Below are 17,341 nucleotides of genomic sequence, written 5' to 3' on the forward strand. Positions count from 1 at the left end.
TCTTGTTCAGCCAATCAACAAGACAAACAAGTTTGTTTACCTTTATGGGAGATAATGCTGCCCACTTCTTATTTACAATGGCATCAGAAAGTGAGAACAGGCATTCGCATAGGACTTTTATAGCCAGCTTTGCACGGTATTTACATGCCAGATATGCTAAACATTCATATGCCCCTTCATGTTTCGGCCACCATTCCACAGGACATGCTTCCATGCTGATGATGCTCGTTAAAAAAAATAATGCGTTAATTAAATTTGTGAATGAACTCCTTGGGGGAGAATTGTATGTCTCCAGCTCTGTTTTACTGCATTCTGCCATATATTTCATGTTACAGTAGTCTCAGATGATGACTCAGCACATGCTCTTTTTAAGAATACTTTTGCTGCAGATTTGACAAAATGCAAAGAAGCACTTGACCCAATGTTTAAGAATCTGAAGTGCCTTCCAAAATCAGACAGGGACAAGGTGTGGAGCATGCTTTCAGAAGTCTTAAAGAGCAACTTTCCGATGAGGAAACCAAACCACCAAAAAAGAAAATCAGCCTTCTGCTGGTGGCATCTGACTCAGAGGATGAAAATGAACATGCATTGGTCTGCACTGCTTTGGATTATCAAGCAGAACCTGTTGTCAGCATGGACGCATGTCCTCTGGAATTCTGGTTGAAGCATGAAGGGACATACGAATCTTTAGTGCATCGGGCATATAAATCTCTTTCAATGCCAGCTACAACAGTGCTGTGTGAATGCTTATTCTCGCTTTCAGGTGACATTGTGAACAAGAAGCAAGCAGCATTATCTCCTGCAAATGTAAACAAACTTGTTTGTCTGAGCTCTCTGAACAACAAGTAGGACTGAGTGGACTTGTAGGCTCAAAAGTTTTACATTGTTTGGTTTTTTAATGCAGTTTTTTGTACATAATTCTACATTTGTAAGTTCAACTTTCATGATAGTGATCGCACTACAGTACTTGTCTTAGGTGAACTGAAAAATACTATTTCTTCTTTTTACAATGCAATTATTTGTAATCTGAAATAAACATAAAGTGAGTACTGTATACTTTGTATTCTGTAACTGAAATCAATGTATTGGAAAATGTAGAGAACATCCAACAATATGTAAATAAAGGGTATTCTATTATTGTTTAACAGTGTGATTAATCTCGATAGCAATTAACTGCATGATTAATTTTTTAAACTTTTTAATTGCTTGACAGCCCTAATAAAAATTGGAGGAGCTCTCCAAATCTGCTGATTGTATGTTATTATTGGTTTTATTGTCACATAATGAGGTGATATTTCAGAGAGAAGAGAATGGGGACAAGGGAATAAACATTTTTAAGTAGTTCATGTCCATATATAGACCCTCAGATTACAAAGTGTGTGTGTGTGTGTGTGTTCATAAAATAACTTTTTAAAATGAAAACTGTGGTATAGCTCAGCCAGTGCACTAAATGCCCCAATTACAATTATGTGGGTGGAACCAATCACTATGCTCTTGATTGAACTAACATGGGAAAATAAGACAAAAACATCTTCTCACCTCTTGGTGAACACTTCACAGAGTGATCACTTTGTCTGACCTCTCAGTCCTTATCTTCAAAGGAAACCTGCACAAAACCTTACCTTCAAAAGACAAGACTGGGAGCTTAAATTCATAATTTTGCTAGACACTAAAAATCATGGTCTTAAGAAGGACACTGGTTTTATAGCTTATCCCAACAATCTATAACCCACTAAACCTCCTTTTTGTCCTGTGACAATAGCCATGTTAATGGGTCACTTCACCTTGAATGATTCCTTAGTTTAGCATAAGTAGTTATCATATATTCTAGCTGTAGGACCTTGTGTTTAGCTGTGACACTGAGTACATTACCCAGAACTGAAGAAGAGCTGCATGTAGCTTGAAAGCTTCTCTCTCACCAACAGAAGCTGATCTAATAAAAGGTATTACCTCACCCACCCAGATTCTAGATAGCAATGTTCCCAGTACAAATGGCTTGGCTTACTCTGTTCTTTTTCTGGGGTCCTTCCAGAGGAGATGGATACAGAAACTAAACCTGTGGGTAAATAGGGAAAATATCCTCAGGGCAATTCGTCATCACTAAATAAGCTGGTTTACATGGTCCTTGATCAGAGTCGCATGTAAAGAGCTGCACACATGAAGCTTTTTCAGTGCATAACATAGGGTTGCCAGGTGTCTAATTTTTCAACTGGAACACCTGGTCGAAAACGGGCTCTGCGCTGCTGCCCGGGCTGTTAAAAGTCCGGTTGGCAGTGCAGCGGGGCTGGCAGGCTCCCTGCCCGGCTCCATGTGGCTCCCAGGAAGCGACCGGCATGTCCAGTTCTTAGGCGGAGAGATGACCGCAGGGCTCTGTGCACTGCCCCAGTCTGCAGGTGCCACTCATGCCGGGAACCGTGGCCAATGGGAGCTGTGGGGTCAGCATCTGCAGGCGGGGCAGTGCGCGGAGCCTCCCCTCCACCTAGGAGCCAGAGGGACATGTCACCGGTTCCTGGGAACTGCCTGCGGTCAGTGCTGCCTGGATCCTGCACCTCGAACCTGTTCCCGCACCTCCTGTCTCAGACCAGAGTCCCCTCCCGCACCCTGAACCCCTCATTTCTAGCCCCACGCTGAAGCCCACACCTCCAGCCCAGAGCCCGTACTCCCTTCCACACCCCAGCCCAGAGCTTGCTCCCCCGACTCCGAACCGCTCAGCCCCAGCCCGGAGCCCTCTCCTGAACCCCAAACCCTTCATCCCCGTTCCACTCCAGAGTTTGCACCCCCAAATGGAGCCCTCACCCCCTCCCGCACCTCACCCTCTGCCCCATCCCAGAGCTCCCTCCCACACTCTGAACCCCCCAGTCCGGAGCCCCCTATGCACCCCAAAACCCTCATCCCTGGCCTCACCCCAGAATCCACACCCCCAGCCAGAGCCCTCACCCCCTCTGACACCCCAACCACCTTCCCCAGCCTGGTGAAAATGAGTAAGGGTGGGGGAGAGATAGCGATGGATGGAATGAACAGGGGCAAGGCTTAGGGGCAGGGGTGGGGCAAGGGTGTTTGGTTTTCTGCAGTTAGGAAGCTGGCAACTCTAGCACAACAACAAAGAGCTTTACTGGGCCTACAAAATCCAGGAACAAAGTTGCATATTCTTGGGCACCATGTACAGTCACATTATCTATTAACTGACTAATTGCATATATAGACATCTCTTTTATAGAGCACTGTCATAACAGTCTCTAACATAACAAGATGATTCTCCAGATCATTAAAGGAAGTGTCAACAGTTTTGCTCCCAAGACTGACCTTGGGCCCCAAAAACACAGCTGGGGACCATAGGACAGCATGTTAAAAATATCACCATGTTATTCTGATACCCTGTCACATATGCCATGTTTATTGCCTTTAAAGTGCCTAGTTTTAGAAAGAAACACATTAGAAGGAAAAAAACTGTTTATGGATTATAGTTCTTTAAAACTCAGATATATAGCTTTCTCCCCAAACCTTTGCTTTGTAACTCTGAATACAGTGTCAAAAGATAGAAAATGTTATCAGCACATCAATATATAAAATGCCATGAAACCTGAGCTAAGGGGAAAAAAATGAATTGGAAATGGCTATTTCAGTGTTTAATAAATTATCCATGACCTCTGACATTGTTTACTAGGATTTTTCTTTCAAGTTATTTGTATAATGTTACCACTTTGCCTGTTTAATGGCATCTCCATGTATATATGCAGATAAAGCATAAATTGTTGGCAAATGCTCGACAATAAATACTAAAAATTCCATGAATTTCTTCCCGAAGTAAATTTCTGAAGTCAGCTTTCCCACATACCATAAACTTGTGGTAATTTACTTTCAATTTTAAAACCATTCTAGTGAAATAATTAGCCCTTGAGGACAGTTGTCTTAGAAATCTTATGTGAGAATGTGTACTGTTTCTTTAAATCCGTAGCAGGAAGAGAGACTGGAGTGGATGGGGGAAAGTTCTAGGCAAAACCTATAAAGTGAAGCAGACAGAAAGCAGGAACATTTTATATATGTGTGTGTGTGTGTGTGTAATATGCGTGAGAGAGAAAGTTCAGGTTTAGAATAATACTGGGTTTTTTTAATCTAAAGAAGTTTCTTGTTCAGAATTAGAAGAAAACGACCCTTTACCATGGCCATGTGACATGGTGTCAGAAGCTAATGCTTTGGTTTTGGACCTGCATAAATTAGAGGAAAAGAAAATGCGAAAGTTCAACAGTCCCCTTTCAGCTGGGTAACTCCATTTAAAGGTCTGAGTGGTAGGAGTACTTCACCAGATTCTGAACCTCAGTGAAGCTTAACACAGACAGCAGCGACGTATAGGTTGGCTCATTAATTTATGCAATGGGGTGGGAAACTGAAAATATTTAGCAATCATTTGCCATCTAGTTGCTGACAATGTGGAATGTGTTGGTGGTCTCATCTTGCTTTGCAATGCATAAGCATCTGTGTCACAAAAGCCACCATCACAGTCAGCACTAATCTGCAATATCAGCAGAGAAGCCAAGGAAGGAAAGCACACTGAGACTGAACACTCCTCTTCCTCACTGACCCCATTTCCTCCAGGGAAGTTGGGAATGTGAGATTTGCGTTGCCTGTATTGAACCTACTCTGTTAACTCCGGTCTTCTGGTCTGTTAATCTAGCATTTGTCAAAAGCATTAAATTCAAACACTTTCAAAAATAATTTTGATTAAACTATTTTACCTGCCATTTTAAATGATGCATACAAGAAAAGTTAGCATTCTGAAGGTGCTTTGTGTTGCCAGAACGTTCCAACTTAAAATATTCACTATTCTTTTTATGCCTATGATACTTGTACTTCAGCATTTAAAATGGAGATGGCAGTGTTGTCTGTTCACGATCTTTGTGTTTTCCTGAGTCGTAAAGGCAAGTAACATACCAGTTGGCTAAAGTTGTCTTACCTCTTGGGACTGTCTTTGGCAACTGCTGTTGCTGAATTCATGTGTGCAAACAGAAGCTTCAGCACTTGGTGTTTGCTATAGGTACGCACTACTATAAAATATATTGAGTATAATTTAATTTTCTGGCAATAAATGTAAGTATTAAATTATTACAAATGTGAAAATAGTTATTTAAAAGTTAAGACCACTCTGCGGCCCAGGTGTGGAAGGAGAATAATTCATTAATTGAAATGGTTTCTGTAAGGATTTATCAAGAAAGGTTAACTTTCTTTCCTTTATAAAAGTCTTTTGAGATCTGTTTATATTACAATTTATAATAATTTAAAATATTTCACGAAGACTTGGTATTAATTTTATTCCATATAAATTTTCCTTTTGGTAGTTCTAAACACACAGGAAAGCTCTGGGTTTCAACGTATTCATAGCCTAGTAACCTAAATAGTTTTAGTTGTCTTGTTTTAAAAAAGTTTCCCCTTACGATTAATGTGGATGATCAGTGCAAAAAAAAACTTGAATAGCTCCTATGTTCATTTCTGAGCCAACTATGGGAGACCCAAGCTGAAAATACAGCCTGTCTTAAATAGAGCTGGGGGAAAAATTTGTCTAAAACTTTTTGGGGGCAAAAAATACAGATGTGGGGATGCCAAAAAGTTTAGTGACTTTGTGGCAGTTTCATCAAATTGTTTATTTCAGGGAGGGGGAGGCGGCAAAATAATAATATTGGAAAAAATTGAACCATTACATTTTGACTGTTTTTTGGAATGTTTTTTGATTTTTCAATTCTAAATGAATTGAAGTTTCCTTCCATATTATTTAAAAAAAATAACCTTAAAAAGACTCAAAATAATATTTCATTTTGGGTTGGACAAAACATTTTGTTTGACCTGAAATGAAAATTTTTAACTTTTTGGTTTGCTGAAAATTAAAAAAATAATAATTTCAGAACAGCCTACAAACAAAAGATGATTTTTGCTTCTTTTAATTTTTGAAACTGCCAGCAAACTAAAAAATCAGTTGTTCCTACAACTCTTTGTGTTAAGTGAAACTTTATAGAACCACATTAGTTGTAATTGTCATTTGAAATGTTGACCTCTCATATTGAAATATATCAGACCACAGTCTTGCAACCCGCTCTGCACCTGCTGACCCCTGCACCCACCTGGAGTCCCATTGACAAGAGGCGGGGTCTGAACTAGGGGTCTGCTTATGTGAAGCCTCAGTTGGCTTTTTAATGCTATCAATTATGACTGACTCTGAAATTAAAGGCTAACAAATCATATGGTAGAAGTACTATATTTGTTTAGTTTTCCAGTTTTTGAAAGTAGAGCTTTTTCTCTACATCAGATTAGATGAGCTGTTAAATTGTTGCTACATATGAACAATAATTAATGCAGCTAATAGGCAACGCTGTTTGAATTCTCTCATATGGTAGTGGTAATGACATCTTCATTTCAAGTTGTTCTGGGATATATTTAATGATTGTTTTTAACCCATAAGAAAATTTATTCTCAGCTGGATTCTTTCATTGTAGGTATTACTCTTTTAACTTTATGGGTTTATTTATAATTATTATTGAAAGGATATAGTCTAGTGACTTTGAAAGGTATCCATTAAAAGACTTCAATAACAAGTGCATGACTTTGAAAGTCATGTTAGACCATGCGTAACATAACATCAAATATTTTACAAATAGTATGATATGCATACAGTATGCAAGATTAATGTATTGTATATCAGTAGTGGTGCGTGCATTTTTAGAGCTATCTATTCCTCTTGAATCTGCCATTGACATAAATGGAGTTGCAAGAGCGTAACCCTTAATGTACACAGGCAGGGTTTGTACTACTGCCAGAACTGACCTATTTTATCTTACAAGTGAAGTCTTTGATACTTAGGCATTTGAAGATCCAGAAATACGTGAGAAGAGTTGGAAAGGCTTGAGCATGATACATTTATGTTTTGTATATACTATTCGTTTCTTTAATGGCTGTAACTGTATTTATAAGGGCAGGTCTGTCTGCAGTTAATGTACCTTAATAAATTTGGTTGATATTTAAAGGGTGACATCATAAAGATTTTTTAGTCCTAATTCTTTGTAACCTAGTCAAGCTCTGTTTTACTTCTTTCCATTCTCTTCTGCTGAAGCAGGAATTTCCTGACAACTGGCATCAGCCAATTAGAAACAAGATGTAGCACTGTTTTCAAAACATAAATAATGTGAAATATATTCTGACGAGACTGTTTGCTTTTCTTTCAGATTAGATGATATCCTTATGATAGTCTAGTCTATACAGGTGGAAGTAAGTAATCTGATGTTATCAGCATTTTAAGATTTTAACAATTACTATAACTTTCTATCACAACTGAAATAACTGACAGTTTTCTTTGCTATTTATTTTCTTAAATTGAAGTTATCTTACTGTCCTGGCAACATTAGTTCTGCTTTTTAAAAAAATCATATGTGTTGGTTGCAAAGAATATATTAATTTTAAAACCAGAAATACTAATTTTTTCAAGTTATTATAGTTGCAACACTGCTTATGGGTATAATTCATACATTTTTAAACATGGCCTTTAGAAATACTTACATTGCCTTGTTGTTGAAACAGCTGGAAAATGTTCCCCTCCAAATCTAATGAATCAGAACAGGGGGTTCCTAAAGTGTAGGGGCCAAAGGACTAACCAGGGAGGTATGGACAAACCTCAACTTTTCTTTCTTCTTAAAGAAAAATAAAAGTCAGTCTCTAGTTATGGATGCAAAGAAAACTTTCAAAATCTGAAGTGATTATAGCCAGTGCAGTGATGTCTGCCTGAATTTGCAGAGAACTGGAAACTTGCTCTGGGTTGTGAACTGCCCGTTCATTTCAATAAGTGCTAACTCGTATGTCAATGATAATACTTCAAATGTCAACATTTTGTTAACTATTTTGCTGCTCATCAAAACATGTAAGAAAGGAGAGGAAGTATTGTATTCTGAAGATCTACACCAGCATTTCCTAAAGTGTGTTGGGGCAGAGGGAGGGAGCACGTGGGGGGCGGGTTGTCTTAAAGGACTTGCTAGAGGGGAGGTGGGAAGATGTCTAAAATAAGATGGTTAGGCCTTTAACAATATATGCTGGGATTTCAGGATGGTATGACTAGTTTTGTTCTTCTAAATGGATTCTCAGCTTTCACAAGTTTGGGAAATACTTCTTCACAACATGAACACCTCGATCCTTAGGGATATTGGGTCATAGTCTGACCTAGTGTCAGCAGGTGCAACTCCATTGACTTAAATTTCTGAATTTGGCCTAATCTGTAGATTTTCAGGGCTGTGATATCTACACAATAGTCAGTAATTTTACTCTTGAGAAGCTGTTATTATGAGGTAAAAATTAGCTAGCTTTCTCTCATTCCTGCCTTTCCTGTGCCTCAGACTTAAGCAATGCTTAACTGTGCTCTCTGCTGGCTTTTGCTTGAGCTTTTTCTTCATTCAGTATGCATTGCCAGACTTTTCTGTAGCACTTCAGTAACGAGAAGAAGGAGTACTACAAGAAATAGGGTGACCAGATGTCCCAATTGTATAGGGACAGTCATGATTTTTGGGTCTTTTTCTTATATAGGCTCCTATTACCCCCCACCTCCGTCCCGATTTTTCACATTTGCTGTCTGGTCATCCTAACAAGAAAGGACATGCACTCTGAAGCCATGCATCATGGGAACCTTTAGCAGCACTGCTTGTCTAGACTCACAACTCGTTATGTATTCTGAGCCTCCTCTACTGGTCAGGATATTACCAAGGAAGAAAAGAATTCAAGAATCTGTGTGAGATCAGCTTGTCCCTACAGCACACATTGCCTGTTTTGGTTTGGTAGTAGGCTTGATACAATATTTAGCGGTTGGGTTGATGATATATGCAGGATGGCCATGTCCTAGTGTTTGGACCAGTATGTTAATGTTTTCATCTCAGACTGCCAAGAACAACTGATACTCTTCAGTAGAATTGGTGCACTGTTCCCTGGGTGAGAAGTCCACCTTTAGTGTATATACATAGTTGCATGGCTGTGGCAGTTGGGGTAAGTAATCTGTGCAGTCTCCCTCATCCAACCAATGAAATCACTGCATGCAAATTAATGGTGGAGTAAGGGTTGTGATTGGCTGAGTTACCTCTAATATCACAATGGTCTTTCTAGGACTCTTGGAATTGCATAGATACAGGATTAACTGTAGCTGTACACTACATGGCTGTAATTTATAAAGTCAAAATGGCTGAGAACGTAAAAGTATATATTTCCCAGAGTTTGAGAACAGAGCTGTCCCTTTGTTGGAGGCACAGACACCTAATTGTTACCCCACATGGGTGTTACTCTCACCATCTCTGATCAACTGTCATAACTGGAACAAATTATTAAACAATCCATTTGTAAGCACCTAGAAGGTAATACGGTTATAAGGAATAGCCAACATGTATCGTTCAAGAACAAATTATGCCAAATCAACCTAATTTCCTTCTTTGACAGTGTTACTGGATAGGGGAGAAGCTTCAGGTGTGATATACCTTGATTTCAGTAAGGCTTTTGATATAGTCCCACATGACATTCTCATTAGCAAACTAGGGAAATGTGGTCTAGATGAAATTACTATAAGGTGAGTACACATTTGGTTGAAAGACCACACCCAAAGGGTATTTATCAATGAATCTCTGTCAAACTGGAAAGATGTATCTAGTGGGGTCCAGCAGGGGTCAGTCCTAGGTCTGGTACTATTCAATATTTTCATTAGTGACTTAGATAATGAAGTGGACAGTGTGTTTATAAAATTTGTGGATGACACCAAGCTAGGAGGGGTTACAAGCACTTTGGAGGACAGTATTAGAATTCAAAACTACCTTGACAAATTAGAGAAGTGTATGAAACCAACAAGATGAAATTCAATGAAGACAAGTGCAGAGTACTACACTTAGGAAGGGGGGGAAAAATCAAATGCACAACTGCAAAATGGGGAATAACTAACTAGGCAGTAGTTCTTCTGAAAAGGATCTGTGGTTTATAGTGAGTCACAAATTGAATGAGTCAACTTGACATAGTTGCACAAAAGGCTAATAACATTCTGGGGTATGTTAATAGGAGTTTCATATATAAGGTATGGGAGGCAACTGTCCCTCTCTGCTCAGCACTGGTAAGGCCTCACCTTGAGTTCTGTGTCCAATTCTGGGCATCATCATGCTTTAGGAAAGATGTGAATAAACTAGAGAGAGTTCAGAGGAGAACAACAAAAATGATAAATGGTTTAGAAAACCTGACCCTTGAGGAAAGCATGCTAAAATTTAGGCATGTTTAGTCTTGAGAACAGAAAACTGAAGAGGACCTGATAACAGTCTTCAAATATGTTAGGGGCTGTTATAAAGAGGATGACGCTCAATTGTTCTCCATGTTCGCTGAGGGCAGAACAAGAAGTAAAGGGCTTAATCTGCAGTAAGGGAGATTTAGGTTATATATTAGGAAAAACTCTAACTAGCAGGATAGTTAAGTATTGGAACAGGCTTTCAAGGAAGGCTGTGGAATCCCCATCACTGGAGGGTTTTTTTTTTCTCCCTGTAGAATAGGTTAGACTAGGGTGACCAGACAGGAAGTGTGAAAAATCAGGACAGAGGGGTGGGGGGTAATAGGAGCCTACATAAGAAAAAGACCCCAAAATCGGGACTGTCACTATAAAATGGGGACATCTGGTCACCCTAGGTTAGACAAATATAGTCAGGTATGGTGGACATTTACTTGGTCCTGCCTCTGCAAAAGGGGGTGGACTTGATGACCTCTCAAGCTGCCTTCCAGCTCTGCATTTCTATAATTCAAACTGCCACAGAGCCTTTGGACTCCAACATTTCTTCCAGTTCTCACAGACAATATGAGTGAGTGAGGAAGACAAATGTGAGTGTTGTGCTGGGAGAGTTGTTTAGTGTGGGGTGTGTTCTGTGATGAAGGTCTGTGAGAGTTTCGGGTTGTGTGCACAGTTTTATGGGGGGTTGTGCTGGTTCTGTTGATTTGTGTAGGTGGCAATGAGGTGCATGGATGTGGCAGTTGGGCCAAGTATCCACCACCGGTGCGCGCTCTCTCTCTCTCTCTCATACAACCAATTAAACTGTTGCATGCAAATTACTTGTAGAGTAAGGGCAATGATTGGTCGAGTTACCTCTGATAGCATGGCATAGATATATGCCTTACTTTAGCAATATGCTGCATGGGTGTAATTTGTAAAGTAACTTAAAAAATGGATAGTAATAGACCACAAAAGCCAGTGATGATTGATCCTGGGATAGTCTGAACAAAAAGAGTTCTCAACCATGCTTCTGTCACTTCACGCTGAGGGCAGGTCTACATTACAGCCAGGATCGACACTCTGAGATCAATCCACTGGCGGTCGATTTAGTGGGTCTAGTAAAGACCCACCAAATCAACTGCAGATCGCTCTCCAGTCAACCCCTGTACTCTACTCCCAACGAGAAAAGTAAGGTAAGTCGATGGGAAATTTTCTCCCATTGACCTCCCACGGTGTAGACCCTGCGGTAACTCGAGCTAAGGTGCGTCGACAGCTGGAGTTGCGTAGCGTAGGTCGACTTACCATGGTAGTATAGACATAGCCTGACTCTACAGATATTTTAGACTTGTTTGAATGGTTTTGTGTTGTAAACAAAGATGCAACATTTTCATATAATATTAGTAAACTACTGAGTTATTAGCAGATCAAGGAAAGGTGTGGGATTAGCGCACATAATGTGGTATGTGTAACCTTGGTTATTTAAAGTTCTTTCCCTTTTAAAATACTGTGCCTGTTTAGATCACTAATGCATTTTAATTGTTTCCATCTTTCAAAATATGTCTAGCAAGTTCAGTTTTTAGTTGTTGTTAGACAAATAAACTGGTATTAGATGCAGTGCTTTCTTCCTTTCAAACATAGTTTCAAATTAGTGCTTAATGTGGTTTGAAGATTTTGCCAGAATATTCCCCCAGATCCTACTTTTGTATGAGGGTGGCTGATTACATCTATTTTATTTTTTTTTAGTTTACAAATGCCAATATATTCAGAGGAATGCAAACCCTGGGACCATTTGTCATCACACTTTGATTGTAGTTCATTTCATTATTGTGTGTAGGGGGAAAAGCAAACAATTAGATGTCTGAGGGGGGATACATTGGAGTGTCAGGGCATGCTAAGCATTATTATTGCATCACATAGTTGTACAAGCTTCGATTTTTTTTGCACTGCCTTTAACACTTACCTGCCTGGATTTGGAAGATACACATCTGCAAAAAGACTTTGTTTAAAATATGTTTTAACATAAATATGGAAATACTGCTGAAACAAAAGTAAATTAACAATAGTTCTGGGCTTTTGGAAGGGAGAATTAAAGCCCTTCCATGGGGAATGGGGTAGTAGTAATTGCATCCTCCTTAAATAGTAAGAAAAGTCAGAGGAAAATCAGGGTCCAAAATAAAGAACTCCAAACTCTCTCCCAGCAATATTCAGATAAGACAATTGAAACTCCAATTTACTTTGTTCTAGAGCCTACCCTAGAAAGCAAAATAGTGATACTCAGACTGAGGGTCGTGAGAGCCACAAGTGGCTCTTTAGTGTTTCTCCTGCAGCTCTTTGCAGCACATGATATTAAAACACTGTGTGATTTCATTATTAACCAATCAGGATGCTTTTACTATGTTATAAACAAATTATAGTTGATAAAATAATACTTGGCCCGCCATTTTGCTATGAGCATAATATATATATATATAGAGAGAGAGAGAGAGAGAGAGTAAATGAAACAATGAATTCACACTACTGTGGCTCTTTTGGGTAATGCTGATCACTAATTTGGCACCTGAACCACTGAGATCTGAGTATCACTGCTTAGAACATGACAATTCTATCTAGGTAGGGCAATATACCTCCATGACTGATACTGGAGGAAGAGAAGACATGGAAGGTTAAGTGAAAAGAGAAGGGCTAGTGGAGAGTAGTGAGGTGACCTCTACTCATCCACAAAGGAAACCTGCACAACACTTTCAAAAGACGAGCCTGGGAGCTTAAATTCATAATTTGCCTAGACACTAAAAATAATGGACTGAATAGCCACACTGGATTTATGGCTTATTACAATAAACTATAACCCGCTATATCTCCCTTTTTTTTCTTCTCCTCCCCTCTCTCCCCACCCCCAACCTTTGACTGCAGAGATACTAACTGCCTACTTCACCTTGAATAGTCTCTTGCAAAATGTGTTAATTTCAGATGCTAAACCATCTGTTCCACCTTGCATTTAGCTGTGCCACTCTGAGTACATTTCCCAGACTGAAGAAGAAGTCTGTGTAAGCTCAAAGCCTTGTCTCTCTCACCAACAGAAGCTGGTCCAATAAAACATATTACCTCCCCCACTTTGCTTCCAATGGGCATTTTCAACTAATTCTTTGACAGTGGTGTGAGCCTGGAGAATAGTGAAATTGGAGCCACTTCAGTTGACCATGGTGTCAATTCCTGAAGAAAATGAGAACCAGTGAAGCAGAAGAGATGCGTTCTCTTGAATCACAAGTAGTGACTGATGGATGCTATGAATGCATCAGAACTGATGACCCAACTGCTACTTAGAAGACATGTGTGTTGAGATAATTTGAAGATTATTTGGTAGTGGTTGCAAGTCGTGACTGCTCATAGTTAAGGCTGGAGTTTGGTGGTGGCCTCTTATGCAAAAATCCAGTTCAGCAGGTAGCTGGGACCATTACCAGATGTTCTGTCTTTGTCCCTTGTAGCTCTGCTAAAGCTCCTTTGCTTTGACATAGCACTGTCCCATGTCCTGGACATATCCCTTCTTCACTAGCTCTGCAATCCACTTGTAGATCTTGACATTCTGGTGACTGCTGTTCAGATGGGACTGGACAGGCTCCTTTCCTCAGAGGAAAAGGAGGTTAAGGACCTTCTGATGGGATCACACAGAAGCACAGGGCATCGCTGCTATAATCTGTATGCTACTCTGGGTTTGGGACCTTGCCACAAACTGGAATTGCAAATGTACACATTGGTTTGTATGCCAGAAGTTAAATGGGGGAAGTGATATCTGCTCAGGATAACCCTGGAGCAGTAGAGGGCATGCAGGCCAGTCCAGAAGTGAAGCAATGTACTGTAGGATAATAGTGAGAGGACTGCCAGAAGCAGCATAGTTAGTCTGAAATAGAGATGTGTCCACTAGAACTTATACTGTATAACTATTCTGGAATATTTGTCACTTCCAAAGCAAATTAAAGTGGGATAAGATAAATTGAAAAAAGAACTTGTGTGTGTAGAGGTGAATACCATCTGGTCCTGGTGACTTATTCCTGTTTAGCTTATCAATTTGTTCCAAAACCTCCTCTAATGACACCTAAATTTGTGACAGTTCCTCAGATTTGTCACTTAAAAAGAATGGCTCAGGAATCTCCCTCACATCCTCAGCCATAAAGAAGTCAAAGAATGCAAATAATTCATTTAGTTTCACCACAATGGCTTTATCGCCCTTGAGTGCTCCTTTAGCATCTTGATTGTCCAGAGGCCCCAATGGTTGTTTAGCAGGCTTCCTGCTTCTGATGTACTTAAAAAATGTTTTTCTATGACTTTTTGAGTCTTTGGCTAGCTGTTCTTCACATTCTTTTTTGGCTTCCTAATTATATTTTTACATTTCATTTGCCAGAGTTTATTCTCCTTTCTATTTTCCTCACTACAATTTAACTTCCACTTTTTAAAGGATGCCTTTTGGTTCCTCATTGCTTCTTACTTTGTTGTTTATCCAGGGTGGCATTGGCATATCTACATTGTGATGGGATTCCATTAAAATTTAAAAACATGCACACAAATTTTATTTTTACTTTTAAAACTATGAAATTCCTTTCAGGTAGGCATCCTGGAAGATGGTGGGTTTTTAGAAGACACTTTCATGACTGTAGTGATAGCTTCTATCAGCATGTCCAGGCACTTAAAATGAATCTGTGTGGAAAGTTTACCTAGAGTGACTATTAGATTTCTCCCAGTTAATAGTCAAGATTTCTTAAAATATTTCTAAACACTTGTGTGTTTGGTGGGAGATCAGAAGAGGTAGGAGAAAAAAATGGTTTTCTTCTCCAGACATGTTAGATGTTTTACTGGATGGTGATGGATATTTTTCTGGTGTACACTATTGTTAGGTAAAAAGCAAGTCCTTACTCACCTCTCCAGCACCCGAGTTCGTGCGGAGTTGGTATGGGGCTCACAATCTGTCAGAGACCAGACACCACTTCGTTGATCAACGGGCTCACACTATCCTTAGCTTAAAAGGCTTCGGAGTAAGTGTGGCAAGTTTATTAGGGGTGAGCATCAATATTTATACACAGAAGTAAACAAAGTGATTAACAGATCATAATGGTCATGCATAATCAATCAAGATTCTACAGGATAAAACAGGTTAAAATGTAAATTTGAAAAGACAAAGGGGGAGATGGCTACTTAAGGGGAGGGGGGTTGTCATGAGTAGTTCGCAGGTCAGAGCTTTGATTAAAAGTTTCAGATAGAGACATCAAGTCTGGGTTAAGTTTAAGCTCATCAAAAGTTCAGACTCAACATTCCTCCATTTGTAGCTTTGGGATAACTATTTACCAAAAGCTACACCCCATTTTAAGGAGCCAAGGGCCGCTTGGCAATTTCAGCCTGGGCCAACTCGAAGAGAGTAAGGCCTTTGGCTGAAGTAGGAAAAGAATAAACTGACCCACATGAGTCTATGAGGGAAGGGGACACACTGAATACAGCAACACAGTATTATAAGGGTTACTATGGCCCCAACAATACCCACCAAGAGTTTTTTAACCCACCCAAATCCAGGCAGCCAATTCCATAAGGCTCCCCACCAATCATAAGGTGGCTGGCCAGAGGAGTAGTTCTTAGCCATTTCCCTTAGATGTTTGGTACGTTGAAAAGTGTCAGGGTAGGTGTCATTTACAAAAACACAGCATTCTTCATTTATGAGGGCACAAGTTCCTCCTTGGGCTGCTAACATTATGTCTAAAGCCATTCGGTTTTGCAAAGCTAACTGGCGCAGCTGGGACATTTCCCCGGCCTGATTCTCAAATAGAGTCGCAGTTTCATTGGTTAAAGATTCTAGTAGTCCCTGTAGACGGATGACACCACCCCTCAAGCTAATGAGACCAGCCCACCGCTGCCACGACAAACCATCACGGATATTAATATCTCTGAAAGTTTCACGGATGTTACGAACGTGGGGAAAATGAGGGGGAGTGAGGGAGATGCGAGAAGGCGGTGTTAGCCACGCTAAATAACATGACCCTGCCCAATCAGGGAAGAGAAAGTAATAAGCTTTGGGCCCGCACACCCAGTATGTTCCATATAGTGCGTTTCGGGTATTCCATTTCTCAAAGTAGGAGGTAACCCACCACCCGTTGGACCACTGTTCCCCTGGTAACGCAGAGGGGTCGTTGTGCGAATCGCAGAGGCACAATTTGGTAGTGGTGTTTTCAAAGTGCAGTGTAGTACTGCTTGAGCAGTTGTAGAAGGCAATCGTATATCCCTTAACAATTAGTTGGACACCCTCGTGATCTGAGCAGGGCTTCTTAAAAGCTGACTCTGAAGGCTTGCCCACCCATGAAAAAGTTGTATCGGGGTGAGGGATCCACATATGGGATAAGTGGGATGCGCAAGGCTTGAAGCCAAGATTTTTACTAAAGGCGGTGCCATTAAAATACATGTTGCATTTACTTGTTCCCACAAAAGTTGACCCCTTTTCTTTAACAAAACACAGTGATCCTGTCTGATTGGTTACCCTGAGATATCTGTTAATTGGCACTCCTGTTTTGTCCCATGTAAGATTGTGTTGGACTGGATCTTTTACTCTAGCCGGTGGCATCCAAGTCATATTAGCAGTGGTCAGGGGAATGGGTGTGAAGGGGAGTTCCTGTTCTGCATTTACTGGAAATTGAGTACATACCCAGCAATTACTTCTATTTCCTAAAATACGAGTTTTAACCTTGTGGGAATATCTAATAAAACCATTATCTTCATAAGCAGAAAATAAACTAAAAAGGCATAATAAAAAACATACAGTTGTCAGAATAAAAGGTCCTCTCATTTTTTTCGAGTCAATTTAAGTCTGATGTCCGAAAGAGGTAAGCTGGTCCACTGGTCAGAGGCAGTGTCCTCAGTGGTGGCAAGAGCTGCTGGTCCGTCACTGTGGTCCACTACGGCTGGCTTGACGTGGGAGTGGTGGATCCAGGATTTGCGTCCTTCCAGGAACACTGCAGTCTGGGTTGTTAAAAGATCCTGGTGGGGTCCAGTAAACCTCGGCTGGAGGGTGTCGCCACGAATGAACTTTTTGGCCCAGACGAAGTCCCCTGGTTGGAACGGGTG

The 17,341-nt window shown here is 40.3% G+C and overlaps 1 protein-coding gene across 2 annotated transcripts in view; it reads left to right on the plus strand.

Annotated features, from left to right (window-relative positions):
* Nucleotides 1–17,341, plus strand: part of SLC25A21 (solute carrier family 25 member 21) — a 401,122-nt gene that overhangs the window by 56,146 nt on the left and 327,635 nt on the right. Inside the window, exon 2 of one of the 2 annotated variants that reach the window (XM_045014797.1) lies at nucleotides 7,209–7,251. The exons of the other annotated variant lie outside the window; for it this stretch is intronic. The gene's annotated coding sequence lies outside the window, so the exon portion shown is untranslated. The remainder of the gene's footprint in view (nucleotides 1–7,208; nucleotides 7,252–17,341) is intronic. 2 annotated transcript variants of the gene reach the window in all.

The sequence above is a fragment of the Mauremys mutica genome, chromosome 4 (assembly GCF_020497125.1).
Source record: "Mauremys mutica isolate MM-2020 ecotype Southern chromosome 4, ASM2049712v1, whole genome shotgun sequence".
Classification (NCBI taxonomy): domain Eukaryota; kingdom Metazoa; phylum Chordata; order Testudines; family Geoemydidae; genus Mauremys; species Mauremys mutica.